General features: G+C 45.0%; 1 protein-coding gene across 1 annotated transcript in view; it reads left to right on the top strand.

Moving 5' to 3' along the window:
* Window positions 1-23,944, top strand: part of tafa3b (TAFA chemokine like family member 3b) — a 72,807-nt gene that overhangs the window by 25,639 nt on the left and 23,224 nt on the right. The gene's annotated exons all lie outside the window — the stretch shown is intronic.

Raw genomic sequence — 23,944 nt, 5'->3', positions numbered from 1 at the left:
CCATTTGGTCCATCTTGTTGCTCTGTAAAGACAATTCAGCAATTGCCATTCTGACCTTTATGCTCTCACAGGTCATAATTGTTAGCAGTTAACTGTCAGTCATCATCTAACTGGTGTTTTCTCTGTGGCAACACCTCTAACAATCAGAGCGCACATGTTGACTAATTAGCATGCTGTTATAAAACATTATACATATTGATACATGTAATATATCAGTTTATTATGTTTTTTTCCCACCTTGCACTTCCTTCTTTTTGAAAACACATGAAAGCTATACTCTCTGGTTTATCCTGAAAAGCAAATTAGATCACAATGAAATCCAGGTCCTTTCTAGAGATGATGCTTGTGTAAACAATGTGAGGAGTGTGATGGAATACTCCCCATTTGCCCTGGGTGGGGGCAGCCCCAACAACACTCAAGAAGCTTGACACCATCCAGGACACAGCAGCTGCTTGATTGGCACTACATCCATCAGCATCCACTCCCACCATCACCGACACTCAGTAACAGCAGTGTGTACCATTTACAAGATGCACTCCAGAAATTCACCAAGGATCCTCAGACAGCAGATTCCAAACCCATGACTGCTTCCATCTAGAAGGACAAGGGTAGCAGATATATGGGAACACCACTCCTGTAAGTTCCCCTTCAAACCACTCACCATCCTGACTTGGAAATATATCGCTGTTCCTTCCCTGTCATTGGGACAAAATCCCTGGAATTTCCTCCCTAAGGGCATTGTGGATCTATCTACAGCACATGGACTGCAGCGGTTCAAGAAGGCAGCTCACCCCCCTTTCTCAAGGTGCAACTAGGAATGGGCAATAAATGCTGGGCCCAGTCCCACAAGTGAATAAGAAAGGGTTCTGTCCCTACTCTGTCTCACTGACATTGAGATTTTCACTGGCTAAAAGCAATATAGCCAGACTTCAGTGATATGATAAATCACAATGCAGGATTTTTAACACATATATCAAACTCTTCTTCAATAAATTTGTCTTTGAATAATGTCCTGAGCATATCATAGAAAGGTTGCCTTTTAACTAGAAAGTCTTGAGATGAATTTTAAAATATAGGACATCTTTTACATTGTGGCTGGGAATTGTGAACGGGTTTTGTTGGATGTTTGTTGAAGAATGACCAGTTCAAAAGGCAAGAGCTCAATTTTAACAAGTTGAGATAGAGTGAAGGTTCTTTACATAGTGCTTCTCACATCCTTGAAAGATCTACCATCAAGGCAATATTTTGGAAATGTAGTCACCATTGTTACGCCAAACACAGTAGTCAATTAGTACACAGCACGTCCATCAATGAGATCTGTAATATTAATTGAGTGAAATGTATTGAACACAACTCTCGGGTGAAATCCCTTCCCCTACTTTGAATAAAGTCATGGGACCTTGTACACTCACCTGAGAAGGCAGACGTGAATATTAACAGAAACAGAAATTGCTGAAGAAACTCAACAGGTTTGGCACAATCTGTGGAGAGAAAGCAGAGTTAATTTTTCAAATCCAGTGACTGTTCTTCAGAACATGAACCTTGTTTTAACATTTCGCCTAAAGAAGACACCTCTGATCCTTCAACAGTGCGGCGGTCCCTCAGCAATGACTCTCCGATAGTGCAGTACTCACTTAGTACTGACCCTCTGACAGTGCAGCACTCCCTCAGTACTAACTCTCTGACAGTGCGGCACTCCCTAAGTACTGACCCTCCGACAGTGCGGCACTCCCTCAATACTAACTCTCTGACAGTGCGGCACTCCCTCAGTACTGACCCTCCGACAATGTGGCACTCCCTCAGCACTGACCCTCCAACAGTGCAGTACTCCCTCAGTACTGACTCTCTGACAGTGTGACACTACCTCAATACTGACCCTCCGACAGTGCAGCACTCCCTTAGCACTGACCCCCCAACAGTGCGCGTTCCCTCAGCACTAACCCTCCGACAGTGCAGCACTCTGTAGCAGTGCAGTATTCCCTCAACTCTGATCCTCTGACAGTGCAGCACTCTCTCAGCATCAAACCTCTGAAGGTGCAGCACTTGCTCAGCATTGACCCTGTGACAGTGCGGCACTCCCTCAGTACTGACCCTGTGAGAGTGCTGCATTCCCTCAGTACTGACCCTGTGACAGTGCGGCACTCCCTCAGTACTGACCCTGTGAGAGTGCTGCATTCCCTTAGTACTGACCCTGTGACAGTGCTGCACTCCCTCAGTACTGATCCTATGACAGTGCAGCACTCCCTCAGTACTGACCCTGTGACAGTGCTGCACTCCCTCAGTACTGATCCTGTGACAGTGCTGCACTCCCTCAGTACTGACCCTCTGATAGTGCAGCACTCCCTCAGTACTGACTCTCATGACAATGCAGTACTCCCTCAGTACTGACCCTGTGACAGTGCAGCATTCCCTCATTACTGATCCTGTGACAGTGCAGCACTCCCTCAGTACTGACCCTGTGACAGTGCTGCACTTCCTCAGTACTGATCCTGTGACAGTGCGGCACCCCCTCAGTACTGACTCTCATGACAGTGCAGTACTCCCTCAGTACTGACCCTCCGACAGTGTGGCACTCCCTCAGTACTGACCCTGTGACAGTGCAGCACTCCCTCAGTACTGACCCTGTGACAGTGCTGCACTTCCTCAGTACTGATCCTGTGACAGTGCGGCACTCCCTCAGTACTGACTCTCATGACAGTGCAGTACTCCCTCAGTACTGACCCTCCGACAGTGTGGCACTCCCTCAGTACTGACCCTGTGACAGTGCAGCACTCCCTCAGTACTGACTCTCATTAAGAACACAGAAATAGAGAACACACACCGGATCATCAACGCCACACTCAGAGGAATCCGATTCACGAGAGAGGACGAAAAGGACAACCAACTCCCATTCCTAGACGTGATGGTACAGAGAACACCTAATGGAGAATTCACCACAAAGGTATACAGGAAAGTCACACACAGAGACCAAGTCCTGAACTATGAAAGCTACCACCCCAAAGCACAAAAGAAGTTGCATCAAGACACTGTTCAAAAGGGCCACAACACACTGCAGCACACCAGAACTGCAAAAAGGGGAAGAAGAACACCTATACAATGTATTCGCCAAAAACAGATACCCCCGCAATTTCATCAACAGATGCCTAAGGGAAAGACAACGGAATGAGGACATGCCACAACCCAAAGGACTAACCGCACTACCATACATCCAGAACATTTCTGAACTGACAGCCAGACTGCTGAGACCACTAGGACTCATAACACCACACAAACCAACAGCCACTCTCAGACAACAACTCACCAGGACGAAGGACCCGATACCCAGCATGAGCAAAACCAATGTAGTGTACAAAATCCCATGCAAGGACTGCACAAAACACTACATAGGACAAACAGGAAGACAGCTAACGATTCGCATCCATGAACACCAACTAGCCATGAAATGACATGACCAGCTATCCTTAGTAGCCACACACGCGGATGACAAGCAACATGAGTTCGATTGGAACAACACTACTATTGTAGGACAAGCCAAACAGAGAACAGCCAGGGAATTCCTAGAGGCATGGCATTCATCCACAGATTCAATTAATAAGTACATCGACCTGGACCCAATATACCGACCACTGCAGCGGACAGCTGGAACTGACAACCGGAAGCGGCAGATTCAAACCACTATAAATGCTGGAGGAAACATCACAGAAGTGCTTCACAGGAGGCTCCCAAGCACTGAGGATGTCACCTAGACAGGGGACAAAACATCTGCAACACTAATTCCCAGCTCGGCGAACAGAACACAACCATGAACACCCGAGCTACAAATCTTCTCACAAACTTTGAACTGACCCTGTAACAGTGCAGCATTCCCTCAGTACTGACCCTGTGACAGTGCAGCACTCCCTCAGTACTGCACTAGCTGTGGTGGCTCTAATTTCTGCTTAAGCCTCTGGAGTGATGCTTGAGCCCACAATTGTCTGATTGGGAAGTGGGAATGTTTCCAACTGAGCGAAACATAAAAATAAAATCTGTGTGTGACCTGATTTCACATAAAACCAAAACTTTCTCTTTATAGAACCCTCATGTATAAAGTTTAGCTTTAACCTGTTACCCAGCAGTGTTAGTAAGTACAGTCTAACTATTGTTAGTTACTCTACCTGTGGTTCCAGGAAATGATATCACCAACCAAAGAAACCCAAACATATAAATGGAAAGCAGGAATTATCAGCAATGCTTCGCCTGAGGCTCACTGATGATGTTACCTAGTATGGTGATGAAACGTCTGGAAATGAACTTCCCAGCTCAGCAAGCGAACCCACATCCAGAACCTCAACGTGAGGTACAAATCTTCTCAAAACTCACAAAGAGATAGTCACTTGACAACATGAGTCCATGTTTACAAAGGCTGCTCCTTTCACTGCGGTGCTAGTGAATTCTGGGGCACATTCCTGTAAACTGGCTTCTCTGAAACCAATCCTCAGGGAACCTTTAGCAAGTACTTCCTGGTGAACCCCTCACCCTATTGTGTATACCCCTTAACACTCATTCCTGCCCCACACTGAACTGATATGTCTGGGATTTGTCCCTGTGACAAATAGCGAGTAAATCAGGCAGCACTTTCCATTAATTTTCCACAAGTGGGACAGCTATTTCCACTGCATGGTTGTCTGCAGTTAAATTGTGAGGTTTCTATCTCTGGCTGACAATGGAAATATATCAAATTACATGAAATTCTTGTCCAGCTATCAAAGATGCAGAATAACCTTCTCACTGTAAGATAAACCACTCCTGTCCATGTACTTATGCAGAGCTGAAAATGTGTTGCTGGAAAAGCACAGCAGGTCAGGCAGCATCCAAGGAGCAGGAGAATCAACGTTTCGGGCATGCGCCCTTCTTCAGGAATGCTCCTTGGATGCTGCCTGACCTGCTGCGCTTTTCCAGCAACACATTTTCAGCTCTGATCTCCAGCAGCTGCAGTCCTCACTTTCTCCGATGTACTTATGTAGTTATTGTTAAGCTGCAATAAGCCTTAATTATTACCAGATATGCTCTCAGGAGAGTAAAAAATGAAGTTTGACAAGTGTGGGATCTCATTCTGTCCAAAGTTAAATTTTGTTACAGATTTCAGAAAAATATTTGAACAAAGTTGTGAATAAATTAAAATAAAATGAGTTTTTTTCACTGTAGCGTAGGAGATCAGAGGATGACCTTATATAAGTTTATAAAATCATGAGTGGTGTAGCTCAGATGAATGGCAGGTGTCTTTTCCAGAGGGGAGGATTTCAAGTCAAGGGGGCATATTGTTAAGGTGAGAAAAGAAAGATGTAAAAAAGGCATAAGGGGCAATCTTTTTACACAGAGAGTAGCCCGTGTGTGGAATGAATATCCAGCGGAAGCAGTGGATGCAGGCACGATTACATCGTTTCACAGATATTTAGGTAATACATGAAATAGAAATGTTTGGTGGGATATGGGGGCCAAACGCAGGCTGGTGGGACTAGTTTAGTTTGGGGTAATGGTCGGCATGGACTGATTGGACTAAAGTGTCTGTTTCCGTGCTGGATGACTCCATAACTCTATGGTGAAGGAAATGCCTGTTGGGGGCGTCTTTCAGGATTTCAACCTGGTGACAATGAAGAAATGGTGACATGTGTCAGAACAATGACTGATTTGAAGGTAATTACATGTTCGGAGTCCCCATGTAAGTGCCACCCTCGTCTTCCTGGTTGGTGGAGGCTGTGTGTTTGATGAGGTGAAGAGGGGAACAGTTATTCACTGAGGTGTCAGTATTTTATATAGGGGTGAGCTATATGCACCATAAACCTCTCAGAGCTCCAGGATTGTTTTCTGACACTAACCAGATCCTTCTGTTGCTTATTGAAGGTTAGAAACCATCACATGACTGAAAGGCAATCAAAGACCTACTGTGTTGAAACAAGAGCATCTTAAGGGTTAAAATCCACAGACCAATGTCAGGCTGAAGTTCTACTGATTGGTCACGAGAAGATTAAAGACTGGATAATGTTTGCAGCCTATAAACTCTGATTATTAAATAATGATTTGAATGATCATTACTACGACTGAACTGAAAATTAGACACATTTTCCAATTACAGATATTTTTGGCTTCTTTCAAGATTTGACTCAACTGACAGGGTAATTAGTGGAAAGTTCCAATATTAATTTCCCATCTCCTGGAAAAGCTGAAAGGTTGTTTTATTTGATGACTGCATGGCTTGGCTCTGTTTAACATAAACACGCTGCATAGATTCAACAAACAGAAAATGGAGAGGTTGAATATCTCACATCTTCACAGCGTGAGGCTCATTGAATCCGAGAATCATTCACAGAGGCTATCAAGGAAATCCTCAGCAAATCTGGGTCAACTGGAACTCGTGAGGGAGAGAACTGTCATACCTAGCACAAAGGAAGGTTGTGTCGGTGTCATTGGAGGTCACTGTGTGTGCCCCGTGTACTACAAAGTTTGAAGTCAAGATTAGAGTGGTGCTGGAAAAACACAGCAGGTCAGGCAGTATCCGAGGAGCAGGAGAGTCGACATTTCGGGTGGTCAGATACAGGAAGATGACAAATCAGCCACAATCTCATGGTCAATGAAACAGTCTCAAGGCATTTAATAACCTACTCTGACTAGCCAGTCAAGAAGGCAGCTCACCTCCAACTTCCCCCATGGAACTAGTGGAGGATGATTACAGTCAGGAGAGTGGTGCTGGAAAAGCACAGCGGGTCAGGCAGCATCTGAGGGGCAGGAGAGTCAACATTTCAGGCAAAAACCCTTCATCAAAACTGACCGAGCTGGTGATGCTCACTTTCTGTGAATTAATTAAAAACCAGATTGAGCCCATTGAGTCGGTATCGACTCTTTGAGAGAGCTTTGTGATTAGCCCACTCCCTTGGCTCCTCCAGTATTTATTCCCTTTTGTAAAGTCGTATTCAATGGTCTTCCACTACCCTCTCAGTCGCTCGGAAACACATTGAATTGCTGCATCCTCCTCTTCCCTTGGTATTTTCATCAATGATGTTAAATCCATGAACTTGACTGACAACCTGACAGTTGGTATCAGTTTCTCTTTCTTTACTCAGTCAAAACCTTGTATAGTTATAAACACTCACATCAAATCTCCTCTTAGCTCTCAGCCGAACAGTTCCTGGTCAATGGTGACCCCCAGGATGTTGAATGTCAAAGCTAGTGGTTAGATTGGCTCTTATTGGAGATGGTCATTGATCGGCAATTGCGTGGTGTAAATGTTATTTGCCAGTTGTCAGCTGAAGCCTGGATATTGTCCAGGTCTTGTTGCATTTGAACATGGACTGCTTCGGTATCTGAGGAGTGGCAAATAGTGCTGAACATTGTGCGAACATCCCACTTCTGACCTTATGATGGAGAGAAGGTCATTGGTGAAGCAGCTGAAGATGGTTGGACCGAGGACACTACCCTGAGGAACTCCTGCAGAGATCTCCTGGAGCTGAGATGACTGACCTCCAACAACCGGCACTGTTTTCCTATGTGCCAGGTATGACTCTGATACCCATAGACTGCAGTTTTGCTCGGGCTCCTTGGTGCCACACTTGGTTGACTGCAGCCTTAACGTCAAGGGCTGTCACTCTCCCCTCTTGATTTGGAGATGCTGGTGTTGGACTGGGGTATACAAAGCTAAAAATCACACAAGCTGAAAATGTGTTGCTGGTTAAAGCGCAGCAGGTCAGGCAGCATCCAAGGAACAGGAAATTCGACGTTTCGGGCACAAGCCCTTCATCAGCCCTTCCTGATGAAGGGCTTGTGCCCGAAACGTCGAATTTCCTGCTCCTTGGATGCTGCCTGACCTGCTGCGCTTTTCCAGCAACACATTTTCAGCTCTGATCTCCAGCATCTGCAGACCTCACTTTTTACTTAAAACTCACACAACACCAGGTTATAGTCCAACAGGTTTATTTGGATTCTTCAAATTCTCCCACTTCCTCCAGACCAAAGAGGTAGCCATGGGCACACGTATGGGCCCCAGCTATGCCTGTCTCTTTGTTGGCTACGTAGAACAGTCGATCTTCCGTAATTACACCGGCACCACTCCCCACCTCTTCCTCCGCTACATTGATGACTGCATTAGCGCCACCTCGTGCTCCCGCGAGGAGGTTGAGCAGTTCATCAACTTCACTAACACATTCTACCCCGACCTTAAATTCACCAGGACCATCTCTGACACCTCCCTCCTCTTCCTGGACCTCTCCATCTCCATTAATGACATTTTTTACAAACCCACCGACTCCCACAGCTACCTGGATTACACCTCTTCCCACCCTACCTCCTGCAAAAATGCCATCCCATATTCCCAATTCCTCTGACTCTGCCATATCTGCTCCCAGGAGGACCAGTTCCACCACAGGACACACCAGATGGCCTCTTTCTTTAGAGACTGCAATTTCCCTTCCCACGTGGTTGAAGATGCCTTCCAACGCATCTCATCCACATCACGCACTTCCGCCCTCAGACCCCACCCCTCCTCTACATTGGGGAGACTGGACGCCTCCTAGCAGAGCACTTTAGGGAACATCTCTGGGACACCTGCACCAATCAACCACACCGCCCTGTGGCCCAACATTTCAACTCCCCCTCCCACTCTGCCGAGGACATGCAGGTCCTGGGCCTCCTCCATTACCGTTCTGTCACCACCCGACGCCTGGAGAAAGAACACCTCATCTTCTGCCTTGAAACACTTCAACCCCAGGGCATCAATGTGGACTTCACCAGTTTCCTCATTTCCCCTCACCACACCTTACCCCAGTTTCAACCTTCCAGCTCAACACTGTCCTCATGACTTGTCCTACCTGCCAATCTCCCTTCCCAACTATCCGCTGTACCCTGCCTTTGACCTATCACCTTCATTCCCACCCCCATCCACCTATTGTACTCTTTGCAACCTTCTCCCAAGCCCCACCCCTCCCCATTTATCTCTCCACCCTGGAGGCACCCTGCCTCTATTCCTGATGAAGGGCTTTTGCCCGAAATGTTGATTTTCCTGCTCCTCGGATGCTGCCTGACCTGCTGTGCTTTTCCAGCACCACACTAATCTAAAATCTGGTTCCCAGCATCTGCAGTCCTCACGTTTGCCTGTAAACTGGTGTTGTATGATCTTTAACCCTCCCCTCTGGAATTCAGCTCTTTTGTCCAGGTTTGAACCAAGGCTGTAATGAGGTCAGGAACTGAGTGACCCAACCCAAAATGTTAACTCTGTTTCCCTCACGTCAGAAAGCAGTCGAATCTGTTGAGTGTCCCCAGAATTTTCTGGGAGGAAGTAATTAATAGTGTATTTCACACTGACTCAGAGTTTTATATAAACTGATTGGACCAATTGCAATTCAAATGAGGTCCTTGTCAATTTATGCAGAACTTGTCTTTGTTTTAGTCAATGAATGTGAAGCCTAAGCAAGGCGTTGCCATTAACAACTGTGCACTTAGAGCAGCAGAACTGTTTGTGATGCATCAGCTGAAAGTATTTTGGCCTTTTTAGAAGCAGCTCTGAAATCATTCCTTCCTGTTTATGATTTCATTGTCTATTTTTGTTTTGAGGAGGCAATGTTCTTGCTTGTGGAAGTTTTGGTACGAACTTGCAAAGTAAATGGCAGTTCCTTTCTAGTGTGGGTCTCTATCAATGCCAACGCTGAAGGAATGCTGCACTTTCAGAGGTCCAGTCAGACAGGATGTTAATCTGTCTGAAGTTTATCTGATGTTGAAGGTCCATGTGAAAAATCCCAAAATGCTAATTTTAAATATTCTCCTTGATGTCTTGGCTAATATTTATTCCTCATCAACATCATTTAAGGAGACCATTGATCTCATAAGAAATTAATAAAATAGGTATGGGAGTAAACCAATCAGCCCCTTGAGTCAGTTCCACCATTTAATGGAATTATAGTTGATCTTCTACTTGAGTTTCACTTTCCCACCCATTCTCGATATTTCTTGATCCTGTTATTGACCAGAAATTTATCTCTGTCAGTCTAAAATCTATTTAAGACGGAGCATCTGTGGTCTTCAAGTTAAAAATCACACAACACCAGGTTATAGTCCAACAGGTTTACTGTACTTGGAGGCACTAGCTTTTGGAGCGCTGCTCCTTCATCAGTTGGTTTAATGAAGGAGCTGCGCTCTGAAAGCTACTGCTTCCAAGTAAACCTGTAGGACTATAATCTGGTGCTGTGTGATTTTTAACTTTGTCCACCTCAGTCCAACACCAGCATCTCCAAATCATAGTCTTCAAGGTTGGTGAATTTCAGGCATTCACAACTAGCCTCAGTGCTAACACCTTACCCTGAGACTGTTCTCCCTTCTCCATTCCAAACCCAGCAGAGACAACCTTTCAGTATCTACCCTGTGAAGAATGGAGTCTGTCACAATGAAATCACTGCCCATTCTTCCAAACTCCAAAGACAATAGACCCAAGTTAGTCATCCCTAGGACAACTCTCTTGTCCCAAGCACTAATCAATTATGCTTTTTCACTGCACCGCTCCAAGTATGTTCTGACTTAGATATGGATGGCAGAACTGTGGATGGTATTCCAGGTGTGCTCTCACTAAATTCCAATGCATTTGTTGCACCTGATTATTGGTTGTGGGAGCTTGCTGTGTGTATACTAGCTGCTGCCTTTCCTACACCACAGTGAGAGACTGTACTTCAGAAACAATGGTAACTCATTAATAAGTTGCAAAGTTTTTGGGGGTGTTGCGGAAATGCAAAATATTCATTTCTTCCATCTAGAGATCTATAGAAACATTATGACACAGAAACAGGCCATTCGGCCTATCACAACCATAGCTAGCCAATTAGCCCCTCCTCCGTACACTTGCAGTGCTTCAGAGGCAGATCCCGATTCCTCTTTAATGAGGTAAGGGTTTCTGTCGTAATCCTCAAACTGGGCAGTGAACCTCCCACCCTCTGGTCTCCCTGTTACAGGAAGGATATTGTGAAACTTGAAATGGCTCAGAAACATTTTTAAGAATGTTGTCAGGGTTGGAGGGTTGGAGCTATGGGGGAGGCTGAACAGGCTGGGACTATTTTCCATGGATTGTCGAAGGCTGAGGGTTGACCTTATGGAGTTGAATAAAATCATGAGGGGCATGGATAGGGTGAATAGACAAGGTCTTTTTTTCCCAGGGTAGGGGAGTCCAAAACTAGAGGGCATAGGTTTAAGGTGAAGGGGGAAAGATATAAAAGGGACCTGAGGGGTATCTTCTTTATGCAGAGGGTGGTGCGTGTATGGAATGAGCTGCCAGTGCAGGCTGGTACGATTACAGCATTTAAAGGGCATCTGGATGGGTACATAAATAGGAAGAGTTTGGAGGGATTTGGGCCAAATGCTGATAAATGGGACTAGATTAATTTGGAATATCTGGTCAGTGAGGATGGGTGGGACTGAAGGGTCTGTTTCCGTGCTGTATGATTCTAGGACTCAGGGTGAAAAGGTTTCCCTTCTACTCCTTTTACCACGCACTTTGTTTCTGTGACCTGTGGTAAGTGACCCCTCCGCTAGGGGTAAACAGGTCTACTCTACCCAAACCCCTTGCTATTTAGTAAACTTCGATTAAGATTTAGATTCCCTACAGTGTGGAAACAGGCCCTTCGGCCCAACAAGTCCACATTGACCCTCCAAAGAGTAACCCACCCAGACCCATCTCCCTCTGACTAATGCACCTAACACTCTGGGCAATTTCCCATGGCCAATTCATCTGACTTGCACATCTTTAGACTGTGGGAGGAGACCGGAGCACCCAGAAGAAACCCACGCAGACATAGGGAGAATGTGCAAACTCCACACAGACAGTCTCCTGAGGCTGGAATCAAACCTGGGACTCTGGTGCTGTGAGGCAGCAGTGCTAACCACTGAGCCACTGTGCCGCCCCAAGTCACCCCTCAGCACCCCCCTGTTCTCAGGAAAACAGCTCTAGCCTATCCACTGTTAACTCATCGTTGTAATTCTCAAGCCCTGGCAACATTCTTGTCAATAGGTGAGCAATACTCTTCAGTGAGAGCTTTGTGCTCATTACCTCATCACTAAATATAGACAGGATGACTTGAGACACACTGTCATAATAAAAGCAGAAAATGCTGGAAGTACAATTGCAGTTCCGGCACTAAGCGTGCGTGGACGGAAACATAGTCAATGCTTCAGGCCAGTGACCTATCATCAGATTGTGAAGCTGACCCCTTTGATGAAAAGGTCCAGAATTAAAAGACACAGATTTAAAGGAATGGGCAGAAGAAGCCAGAATAACAGTGAGGGGGCGTTTTGTACTCAGTGAGTGAGCATGGTTTGGGATTCACCACCAGAATGCAATGGGGCGACTTGACCGAGGGTTTCTAGTGAGATAACTGGATCGTCAACTGAACAGGAAACAGTTGTGAGGAAATGTAGAGAAGTGCGTGTGGGTGAGTTGGTCCTACAGCGAGCCAGCATGGGCCTAAATCATCATCTTTTATAACTGTTTATCGGTTTAATAAATCCCTGCTCAAGCAAAGCACAATCGATGATGTCATGCTTCAACGCAACATATTCATTCTGGCTGGTTGATTCAGGATAGATTCCCTACAGTGTGGAAACAGGCCCTTCGGCCCAACAAGTCCACACCGACTCGCCGGAGAGTTACACACCCAGACCTAGTTCCTGCTGACTAATGCATCTAAGCTATACATCCCTGAGCATTATGGGTAATTTAGCATGGCCAATTCACCTGACCCTTGGACTGTGGGAGGAAACCCTCGCAGACACTGGAAGAATGTGCAAACTCCACACTGAGGCGGGAATCGAACCTGGGACCCTGGTGCAATGAGGCAGCAGTGCTAACCACTGAGCCACTGGTTTCTCCTGATGATCACATTAGACCATAAGGAAATAGGAACAGGAGAAGGCCATTCAGCCCATCGAGCCTGCTCCACCATTCAATAGGATCATGGTTGATCTGACATTCCTCATGTCCACCTTCCTGCCCTTTCCCCACAACCCTAGATTTACGACTGACCAAGAATCTATGTGTCTCAGCCTTAAATATACCCAGGGACTCTGCCCCCACATATCTCTGCGGCACAGAATTCCAAAAACTCACAACCCTCCGAGAGAAGAAATTCCTCCCCAATCTCAGTCTTAAATTGGTTGCCCCTTTTTTCTGAGACTGTTTTCTCTGGTCCTAGACCCTCTAAGGAGGGGAAATATCCTCTCAGCCTTTACCCTGTCAAGCCCCTTAAGAATGCTGTATGTTTCAATGAGGTCACCTCTCGTTCTCCTAAACTCCAGTGGGTAGAGTCCCAACCTGATTAGCCTCTGCTCATAAGACAATCCCTCCATCCCAGGGATGATCCAAGTGAATCTCCCTGCTCTCCGAGTACCCGGTTTTTGAAATTCTCCTTCACGTTTTCCAATCTGTCCATGAGCTCACCCACCTCCCCATCCCTGTAACCTCCTCCAGCCCTACACCTCTCTGAAGCTTTCTCTGCTCACAGCCCTCCTGTGCATCTTCAGTTTTAGTGATTCCAGCAACGGCAGCGAAGCCCTCAGCTTCCTGGACCCTAAGCTCTGCAACTGCCTCCCTAAATGTCTCTGCGTTCTTACCTCTCCCTTCATTTAAGATGTTTCCTAAAACTATCCACTTTGGTAAAGTGTTGACCACCTGGGCTAATATCTCCTTATGTGTCTCAATTTCAAATTTCGATTGATAATGCTCCTGTAAAGCACCTTGGGGGAATGTTTTTCTCCTTTGAGGTGCTATATAAATGCAGGTGGTGATTGGCTTGTAGCTTCTTGCTGATCAGATGAGTTAATTTAAGTGCAATAACTTTCCTCATCTGTCAGTCTCCGATGTGAAGTATTGGCTTGGGAAGAATGTAAGAGAAATGTGTTGCTTTTAAAGTTGTGTATAGAATATTATGGCTTTATTTTGTAAAAGAGCGAGGCAATTCTCTCCAATGTCATGGCAACACTAAATCCTCAATCAGCACTAAAACAGTTTTGCTGTCCATTATCTTGTTGCTGTTTGTCAGAGTTTGCTCTGCACAAATTGGTTGTTGCATTCACTGCAGTCTCCTGAGATTGGAGATAAAATGTTCACTGGTGAGTGAGCGCAAAACAGAGAGAAGGGACAAGGGGATCTTTTCAATTTCATGGGCTGTTATTGGTGGGCAGTTAACAAGCTCAGAGCTGGAGCCTCAGTTCTTACCACAGATATTAATGTGCTTCTGTTAAAATCTAGCTAAACATCAACTATTTAACTCTTGCTGATTGTCTTCTAAAACCCTTCTGGCTCACTAATGTTCTTCAGAGAAGGAAATCTGCCATCCTCACTCTAAAATTTAAGATCTATTGTTACATGTGCTCGAGTACAGAAGTGCAGTACAGTGAAAAGTGGATAATGTCACGACACTCAGCTTCATCTTAGGTCCCAGGTACAAATAATAACATAGAAAAACAAAGTTAAAAGTACCGGTTGTTCTGCTAGAACGCACAACTCGTGAACATGATTTCACGGTAACGCGATTGATGAACTGGGGACACTGTTTTTAAGCGCAAACTTTTAAAACATGTGTTGGCTGTAATGCGATTACATTGCCAAATTTAAATGCTGTTTCTAAAGCGCAATTTTTCTATAACACGGGGTTTCATCAGAACGCAGCCCTCACATTATACAAGAACTGCTTGCAAAGCATTACTGCTGTTCTTAGCGTAATTAAAAAATAAAGAAATAGTTAAAAGTTAACATTAAGTGAAACTATAAAGGTAAACGTTCAACACTCTGGCCGACGTATGACTCACTGCAACCAGATTGCGTCTCAATTGCCTTCTGGGTGATTACAGATGGCCAGATAATGCTAGTCTTCCCAGTGATACTCAGATCCCATGAATGGATTAAAAGGAGAATTAATTTGCTGTTGGGACCTCAGAGATCTTTTCTAAAGGGAAAAGTGCAATAGAATAAAGGAATGACCTGGGTCTAGTCGATGATGGGTGTCCCAGAACATCTACATTGTGGCTATGTGAGAATGACTCGAGACAGGTGGCCATGACACTATGGGGGAATGAGGTCTGACAGGCATAGGTACAGGAGGAGAAAGTGAGGACTGCAAATGCTGGAGATCAGAGCTGAAAATGTGTTGCTGGAAAAGCGCAGCAGGTCAGGCAGCATCCAAGGAGCAGGAGAATCGATGTTTCGGGCATGAGCCCTTCCTGAAGAAGGGCTCATGCCCAAAACGTTGATTCTCCTGCTCCTTGGATGCTGCCTGACCTGCTGCGCTTTTCCAGCAACACATTTTCAGCAAGCATAGATACAAACAGGAGCAGCAGATGAGGCAACTCTCTGGGTGAAGAAGTTCCTCAACTCAGTCTGAAAATGGCTCCCCCTTATTTCGAGACTATGCCCCTCTGTTCCCACTTTTGTAATGTATCCACTTTTACGGATAATGTAGGAAAGTGAACTCTGAGGAGGTCACACAAAATCACTAAGACACAACAACAAGAAGCTAGGAAAACAAAGGATATATTGAGCCTTCACTGGTGAGGCCACACCTAGAGCACTGTGTACACTTTTGATCTCCTTACCTGAGAAAGGATGTACTGGCACTGGAGGGGATGCAGAGGAGGTTCATGAGGTTGATTCCAGCATTGAGAGAGTTGGCTTAAGAGGGGAGATTGAGTAGACTGGGATTATACTTACTGAAATTTAGAAGAGTGAGAGGGATCTTATAGAAACATAGAAAATGATGAAGGGAATGGATAAGACAGAAACAGGGACGTTATTTCCAATATCAGGTGAAACTAGAATTAGGGGCATAGTCTCAAAATAAGGGGGAGCAGATTTTGGACTGAGTTGAGGAGGAACTTCTTCACCCGAAAGGGTGTGAATCGGTGGGATTCCCTGACCAGTGAAGCAAGTTGAGGCTTCCTCTCTGAATGTTTTTCAAATAGATTTTTGAGCAGTAAAGGGATGAAGGGTTATGGTGAGAGGGCGGGTAAGTGGAGCTGAGGCCACAAAAAAGATCAGCCATGACCTTATTGAATGGGGAACAGGCTCAAGGGGTCCAGATGGCCTACTCCTGCTCCTTCTTGTCTTCTTAATGTTAAGAGATGCAGTATGAGAGTGAGAAAGTCTTGAAGTAATTGATTTGGACTTTGATGAAACCATGTTGGTAGCACTGTGTGCAGTTCCAACCTCCTTTAAGGAAGGATATATTTGCCTTAAAAAGGATGCAGCTGAGAGTCAATGGATTCTTTTGGGGGATGACAGGGCTGTTCCTCATGACTTGGGTTTGAGTACAATGTTCCTATGTGCTTGGGAGTTTACAAGAAAAACTTTGATATCATTGAAATTAATGAAATCCTTAGAAGATCAACAGGGTAGTTACTTCGACGTACTTGCTCCTGGTTAACTAGTCTAGAGCATGGCATCCTAGCCTCAAGATAAAGGGGCACCACTTCACACTGGCATGAGGAGAAATCTTTTTCATTCAGAGGGTTGTGAATACTGAGAATTCTCTAGAGGCCGTGGATGTTGAGTGGGCTCAAGACTGGGATTCTTAGCTTTTTTGGACTCTAGGGGAATCCAGGATATGGGAAGACTGTTGGAAGAGGGATTTCAAGCAGAAGGTCAGCATGATCCTATTGAGTACAGACTTGATGGTCTGTGTAGTGTAATGATATTTTTACATTCTTATTATTGCAGTGACTACACTTTGAAAGAAGCACTTCATTGACTGTAAAGTGCTTTGAGACATCCTAAGATTGTGAAGGACATTGTAAAACCTTTCTGGCATATTTATTGAATTCAGCTCAACAGCTCGCCATGGTGGGATTTGAACCCTTGCCCTCTCAGTTGCGAGTCCTGCACCATAGCTGCTGACTTACTCCCTATTCAATGTGGACTGCAACACGGCAGATTTCACCATGGTTTTTATACAGCTGCTTTTCTCAGTTTAATGCATATCACAGCTAGTGCACAAGTTCCCTGTAGAGTTTTCCTAATTGAATTGCTTCTTTCCAGATGCACCCATGTGTTTGGCTCCACTTCAACAGAACACTGAATTTAAGCTAGCTAATGCACATTCCTTCAGTCTGCACTGCTAAAGAGGTACAGTGCTTTCAGTTCTGTCTTACCCAATGCATGTTCCATTAATTTCTTGTTGATATGTGCTGGTGGCTGCATCTTTTTTATAATGTATGAAGCCAATATAAATGATTTAAAGGCTGGAGCACTAACTGTAATGTCTCACAATAACTATAGTTGAGCCTTTCTCACAAATACCATTCGTCATTCCTCCTCACTCAACAAAAATCCATGGAATGAATAAATCTCAGCTGCTTCCTTAAGGATTACCAGGATTGAGAGGGGCAGCAAATGGATTTTGGGAAAGATTCCTGGGTTTTTGAATCAGGAAATCACTTTCTAATCAGGAGAGGTGGTGTCTTTTTTATGGATTCCTGGATGCTTAGGTCAGGCAGTTTCATTATCTTGACCGTGTCCTGTGGATCCATATGCAGAGAGACGGTGGTCATTCAGCAGGTGGCGTTGGCAGTTTCAGGCTCTCAGTCATGTTCCTGAAGCTCTCTCAGCACTATTTCCATCACTAGCATTTTTTTCCCAGAGGGTTGAACATTTTTACCAGTTCTGTAAACTTCCTCCATGCTGATGATATTAAACAACTCTGTACGACAACAGAAGTGATCTCACTGGATTCCTTTATCTGTTTGTGATTCCCCCATGATTCTGGGAAACCCAGTGGAATCTTTTACTGGATTGTTTCTTGATGGGTTGGTCAATGGTAATGTTCCTGGGCCAATGTTTATCATCAAGGAACAAGAGTAGGCCACTCAGCCCCTTGAGCCTGCTCTCCTGTTTTCCCTTGCCTTTCTTTTGAAAACATGGGACAGGAAAGGCAAGATTCATGAACCGTGGATGACAGGAGAAATCATCCAACTAGCCAAGAGGAAAAGGGAAGCGTACATAAGGTCCTGGCAGCTAAGAACAGGTCGGACCTTGAGGAATATCAGGAGAGTAGGACAATCTTAAACAAGGAATCAAGTGGGCTAAAAGGGGTCTTGAAATAACTTTAGCGAGCAGAATTAAGGAGAATCCCAAGGTCTTTTATCCATATTTAAGAAGCAAGAGAGTAACTGTAGAAAGGATAAAGAAGGAAGGTTATGTGTAGAACCTGAGAAAATGGGTGAGATTCTGTATGGTTACTTTGCATCAGTGTTCACTGAGGAGAGGGATGTGATGAAAGTTGAGATTAGAGATAGAAGTTTGTTTACCCTGGATCACGTTGATGTCAGGAGGGAAGATGTGTTGGGTGTGTTAAAGGATATTAAGATTAGATTAGATTCCTTACAGTGTGGAAACAGGCCCTTCAGCCCAACAAGTCCACACCCACTCTCCAAAGAATAACCCACCCAGACCCATCAATTTAGCATGGCCAATTCATCTGCCTGCACATCTTTGGACTTTGGGAGGAAACCGGAGCACCAGGAGAAAACCCACACAGACACGGGGAGAACGTGCAAACTCCACACAGACAGTCGCCTGAGGTTAGAATTGAACCTGGGACCCTGGTGCTATGAGGCAGCAGTGCTAATCACTGATCCACTGTGTCGCCCCCTGAGCCACCATGCTGCCCAATTAAGGTGTACAAATCCCTAGGACCGGATGGGATCTATCCCAGGTTGCTGAGGGAGGCGAGAGAGGAAATAGCTGGAGCCCCGACAGATGTCTTTGTGGCATCCTTAAATACAGGTGAGGTGCCGGAGGACTGGAGGGTTGCTCATGTTGTCCCCCTGTACAAGAAGGGTAGTGGGGATATTCCAGGTAACTATAGAGCAGTGAGCCTGACGTCAGTGGTGAGAAAGTTTCTGGAAAAGGTACTGAGGGATAGGACCTATTTACATTTGGAAAAGAATGAGCTTATCAGTGATAGGCAGCATGGTTTTGTGTGGGGAAGTTTGTGCCTTACCAACTTAATAGAGTTGGTTGAGGAAGTGACCAAGTTGATAGATGAAGGAAGGACTATAAATGTCATATACATGGACTTTAGTAAGGTGTTTGATAAGGTTGCCCATGGTAAACTAATGGAGAAAGTGAAGTCATGTGGTGTGAAGGGTGTTCTAGCTAGGTGGATAAAGAACTGGTTGAGCAACAGGAGACAGAGAGTAGTAGTTGAAGGGAGTTTCTCGAAATGGAGAAAGGTGACCAGTGGTGTCCCACAGGGGTCAGTGCTGGGGCCACTGTTGTTTGTGATATACATAAATGATTTGGAAGAGGGCACAGTTGGTATGATCAGTAAGTTTGCAGATGACGAGAAGATTATAGAGTAGCAGAAAGCATAGGAGACTGTCAAAGAATACAGGAGAATATAGAGTTCAATCCAGGCAAATGTGAGGTGATGCATCTTGGGAAGTCTAATTCTAGAGCGAACTATACTGTAAATGGAAGAGCCTTGGGAAAAGTTGATGGGCAGAGAGATCTGGGAGTTCAGGTCCATTGTTCCCTGAAGGTTGCTGCACAGGTGGATAGAGTGGTCAGGAAGGCATATGGTATGCTTGCCTTCATTGGACGGGGTATTGAGCATAAGAGCACGGCAGGTCATGTTAACATTGTACAAGACTTTGGTTCGACCGCATTTAGAATACTGTGTACAGTTCTGGGCGCCACATTACCAAAAGGATGTGGACGCTTTGGAGAGGGTGCAGAGAAGATTTACGAGGATGTTGCCTGGTATGGAAGGTGCTAGCTATGAAGAGAGGTTGAGTAGGTTAGGTTTGTTTTCATTAGAAAAAAGGAGATTGAGGGGGTCCTGATTGAGGTCTACAAAATCATGAAGGGTATAGACAGGGGAGATAGAGACAAGCTTTTTCCCAGGGTGAAGGATTCAAAAACGAGAGGTCATGCTTTCATGGTGAGAGGTGAAAAGTTTAAAGGGGGATACATGTGGCAAGTACTTTACACAGAGTGTGGTAGGTCCCTGGAACATGTTGCCAGCAGAGGTAATAGAGGCAGGTACAGTAGATTCATTTAAGGTGCGTCTGGACAGATGCATGAGTAGGTCGGGAGTAGAGGGATACAGATGCTAAAGAATTGGGCGACGGGTTTAGACAGTAGATTTGGATTGACTCAGGCTTGGAGGGTCGAAGGGCCTGTTCCTGGGCTGTAAATTTTCTTTGTTCTTTGTTTTTTCCCCTATTCAATAAATTCATGGCTGATCTGATTTCATCCTCAACTCTACATTCCTGCATATCGCCGATAATCATTCACCAGCTGTGGTCATTCAGAATCTAGCTTTTATTTCATAATTCATCCGTGGGGTGCGGGTGTTGCTGGCTGGTCAGCAGTTATTGTCAATCCTTCATTTTCCTTAAACTGAGTGGCTCACTGGGTCATTGCAGAGTGCAGTTGTGGGTAAGTAATATTGCTATGGGCCTGGAGTCACATACATACCAGACCAGGTAAGGATGGCAGATTCTTTCCCCAAAACCCATGGGTGAGCCAGATGGTTTTTTTTCTGACAGTCGTTTCATGGTATCACTAGGTCCTTAATTCCAGACTTTTTTTTTATTGGATTCAAAATCCACCATCTGACATGGTGGGATTCGCACCTGTCCCCCCAGAAAGTTAGTTGAGTTAATGGAATAATATTCTAGTGATAGTAGCACGACACCATCACCTCTTCCTCTGCCTCAAAAATATTGAAAGGTTCTGCATCCACTGTTTTTTGAAGAGGGGAATTCCAAACCCTCACAACCCCCTTGAGAGAAAATAATATTTCCTCCTCCATCTTAAGTAGGAGCCTTTTTTAACCGGGTCGGGAAGGTGATGGCCGTCTAATGGTTTGGCAGGTGGTGGAATTTGAATTCAATAGAAATCTGCAACGGAAAGTCTGATGATGACCATGAATCCATTGCTGAATGTAAGAAAAACCCATCTAGGTCACTAATGTCGTTTAGGGAAAGAATCTGCCATCCTTACCTGGTCTGGAATACATGTAACTCCAGGCCCACATCAATGTGGTTGACTCTTAACTACCCTCAGGGCAGTTAGGGATGGGCAATAAATGCTGGCCCAGCCAGGGTCACCCACATCCGATGAGTGAATAAAATAAAACCATTACCTGTAGTTCTAGATTCACCCACAGGAGGAAACCAGCTCTCCACATCCACCTGGTCAAATCCCCTCAAGATCTTACATGTTTCAATTAAGTCACCTCTGGCTCTTCTAAACTCCAGGGGAAATGGGCTTAGCCTGTCTAAAGTTTCCTCAAAAGGCAATCACTCATTCCATGTATTAGTCTAGCGAAGGTTCTCTGATGTTTCCAATGAAATAACATCATCCTGTAAGTACGATGACCAGTACTGTGCACAGTATTCCAGAAACCGTCTCACTAATGTCCAGTATAACTGAAATATACCCTCCCTACACTTGCATTCAATTCCTCCCACAATTATATGTAATATTCCATTTGTTTTCTGAATTGCTTGCTGTACCTGCATACTAACCTTTAAATGACTATTTGTTTCTGGATCAGTTGTTCTCAAACATAGAATCCCTACAGTGTGGAAACAGGCCATTTGGCCCAACAAGTCCAGACTGACCCTCTGGAAAGTATCCCATCTGAACACATTCCCCTATCCTATTACCGTATAGTTCCCTCACTGATGCACAGCACCTCATCTACATATCTCTGGACAGTATGAGGCAATTTAGCATGACCAATCAACCCTAACCTGCACATCTTTGGACTGTGGGAGGTAACCAGACCATCCTGAGGAAACCCACACAGACACAGGGAGAATGTGCAAACTCCACACTGACAGTCACCCAAGGCTGGAATTGAACCCAGGTCCCTGATGCTGTGAGGCAGCAGTGCTAACCACTGATGCATTGTGCCCACATTAACCATGCTGCCTGTTAACATGATTAGAAGGAGTTAAAGGGGTTGGTACAGATCGATCCACTCCCTCCAAATACTAATGGAGAACTTAGCTCCACCCACAGTCTCTGTATGACATCAGTGGAATGGGTGAAGCTAATGCAATATGAACATTAACCCCTTCAGGACCATTACCTCATGCAACGTGAGATATATAAAAAGTATATAAAATATAATCTAGGACAAGGTTAAATATCAGCAAGTTTTGTGTAACATAACTTGAAATTTGGAACAAGTTATTGGTTTAATGAACATGGATTTACAGTAACCAATGTAAAGGAGCTGGGTTAATTCCTCATATAACTGTGTAGAAAAGACAGTAGATTGTTGGGTTTGCAAATCCCACAAGAGATGGCAGACACTGTATTTGCTGCTGTTGTTCATCCACGTTGCATTCTAACATGTGACTCACATCAATGATAATGCAAATTGGAAGTGTCACTCCAAGTCCCGTCACATCAGGCTTCTTACATCACTTGTAAATTGTACATCCACTTTTTATAATTTCATTTTGCTTTTGTGAATTGATTGAAAACCTATGGGGAAATGTAGAAATCTCACAATTATTGAACCATGTTGACATAATGGAAGATGAAAGCAGTAGGGATAATGAACGTGTTGAAAGAGTTGGAATGGTTCATGGACCCTGCTGAGTATGACATCTGTGCTGAATTAAAGTTTAGAAAATTCCCATTTTCCCAACTGTTGAAGATTGAACCATGTAGACAGACAAACCCCAGGCCTGAACCTCTGGTCAATACATGGTTAGCTGCTCAATGTTGGGATGATGGTGGCGGGAGAAAGTGAGGACTGCAGAGGCTGGAGATCAGAGCTGAAAATGTGTTGCTGGAAAAAGCGCAGCAGGTCAGGCAGCATCCAAGGAGCAGAAGAATCGATGTTTCGGGCATGAGCCCATCTTCAGGAATTCCTGAAGAAGGGCTCATGCCCGAAACATCGATTCTCCTGCTCCTTGGATGCTGCCTGACCATGATGGTGGCGGGAGTGTTGATGCTACAGTTTACATCAGCACTCCTCAGTTAGACAGTGAAACATCACCTTGGAATTCTGCTCTCAACTGTAAACCAAAAAGCCCTGCATCAAGATGGCACGGGGTTCAGGTGCCAGTTTTGTTTATTCATGTGGAACATGGGCATTGCTGGCTTATTACCCCTTTACAGTTGTCCTTGAGAAGGTGGGGGTGAGCTGTCTCCTTGAACACTTGCAATCCATGTGTTGTAGAAGGACAAGGGCAGCAGATACATGGGGACAACGCCCTCTGCAAGTTCCCCTCCGAGCCCCTCACCATCCTGACTTGGAAATATATCAACGTTCCTTCAGTTTGCCAGATCAAAATCCTGGAATTCCCTCCCTAATGGTGTTGTGAGTCAACCCACAGCACATGGACTGCTACTATCCAAGTCAGGATGGTGGGGGACTTGGAGGGGAACTTGTAGAGGGTGTTGTTCCCATGTATCTGTTGCCCTTGTCCTTCTCAATGGAAGTGGTTGTGGGTTTGGAAGGTGCTGTCTGAGGATCTTTCGTGAATTTCTGCAGGGCAGCTTGTTGGTAGTACATACTGCTGCTACTGAGTGTTGGTGGTGGAGGGAGTGACTGTTGATGGATGTGGTGTATTGATGTGGTGTGTTAATGGGTAGGCAGTGGCCAAGTGACATTATCACTAGATTATTAACTCAGAGATCCCGATCTGGCTTCAAATCCTGTCACGGCTGATGGTAGTATGTGAAGCCAATAACAATCTGGAATTAATGACTCTAATGATGACCATCAAGCCATTGCCAGATTGTCAGGGGAGAAAGACCCATCTGGTTCACTAATAGTCTTTAGGCAAGGAAATCTGTCAACCTTTCCTGGTCTGGCCTCCATGTGACTCCACACGGCGTGGTTGACCCTCGCTCGCTTTCTGGGCAATAAATGGTATCCACGTCGTGTGAGTGAATTTAAAAGAATGTAATTGGTTC

Source organism: Hemiscyllium ocellatum, chromosome 26 (genome assembly GCF_020745735.1).
Source record: "Hemiscyllium ocellatum isolate sHemOce1 chromosome 26, sHemOce1.pat.X.cur, whole genome shotgun sequence".
Taxonomy (NCBI): Eukaryota; Metazoa; Chordata; class Chondrichthyes; order Orectolobiformes; family Hemiscylliidae; genus Hemiscyllium; species Hemiscyllium ocellatum.
The sequence above is the reverse complement of the archived record's forward strand: the minus strand, read 5'-3'. Positions and strand labels throughout refer to the sequence as shown.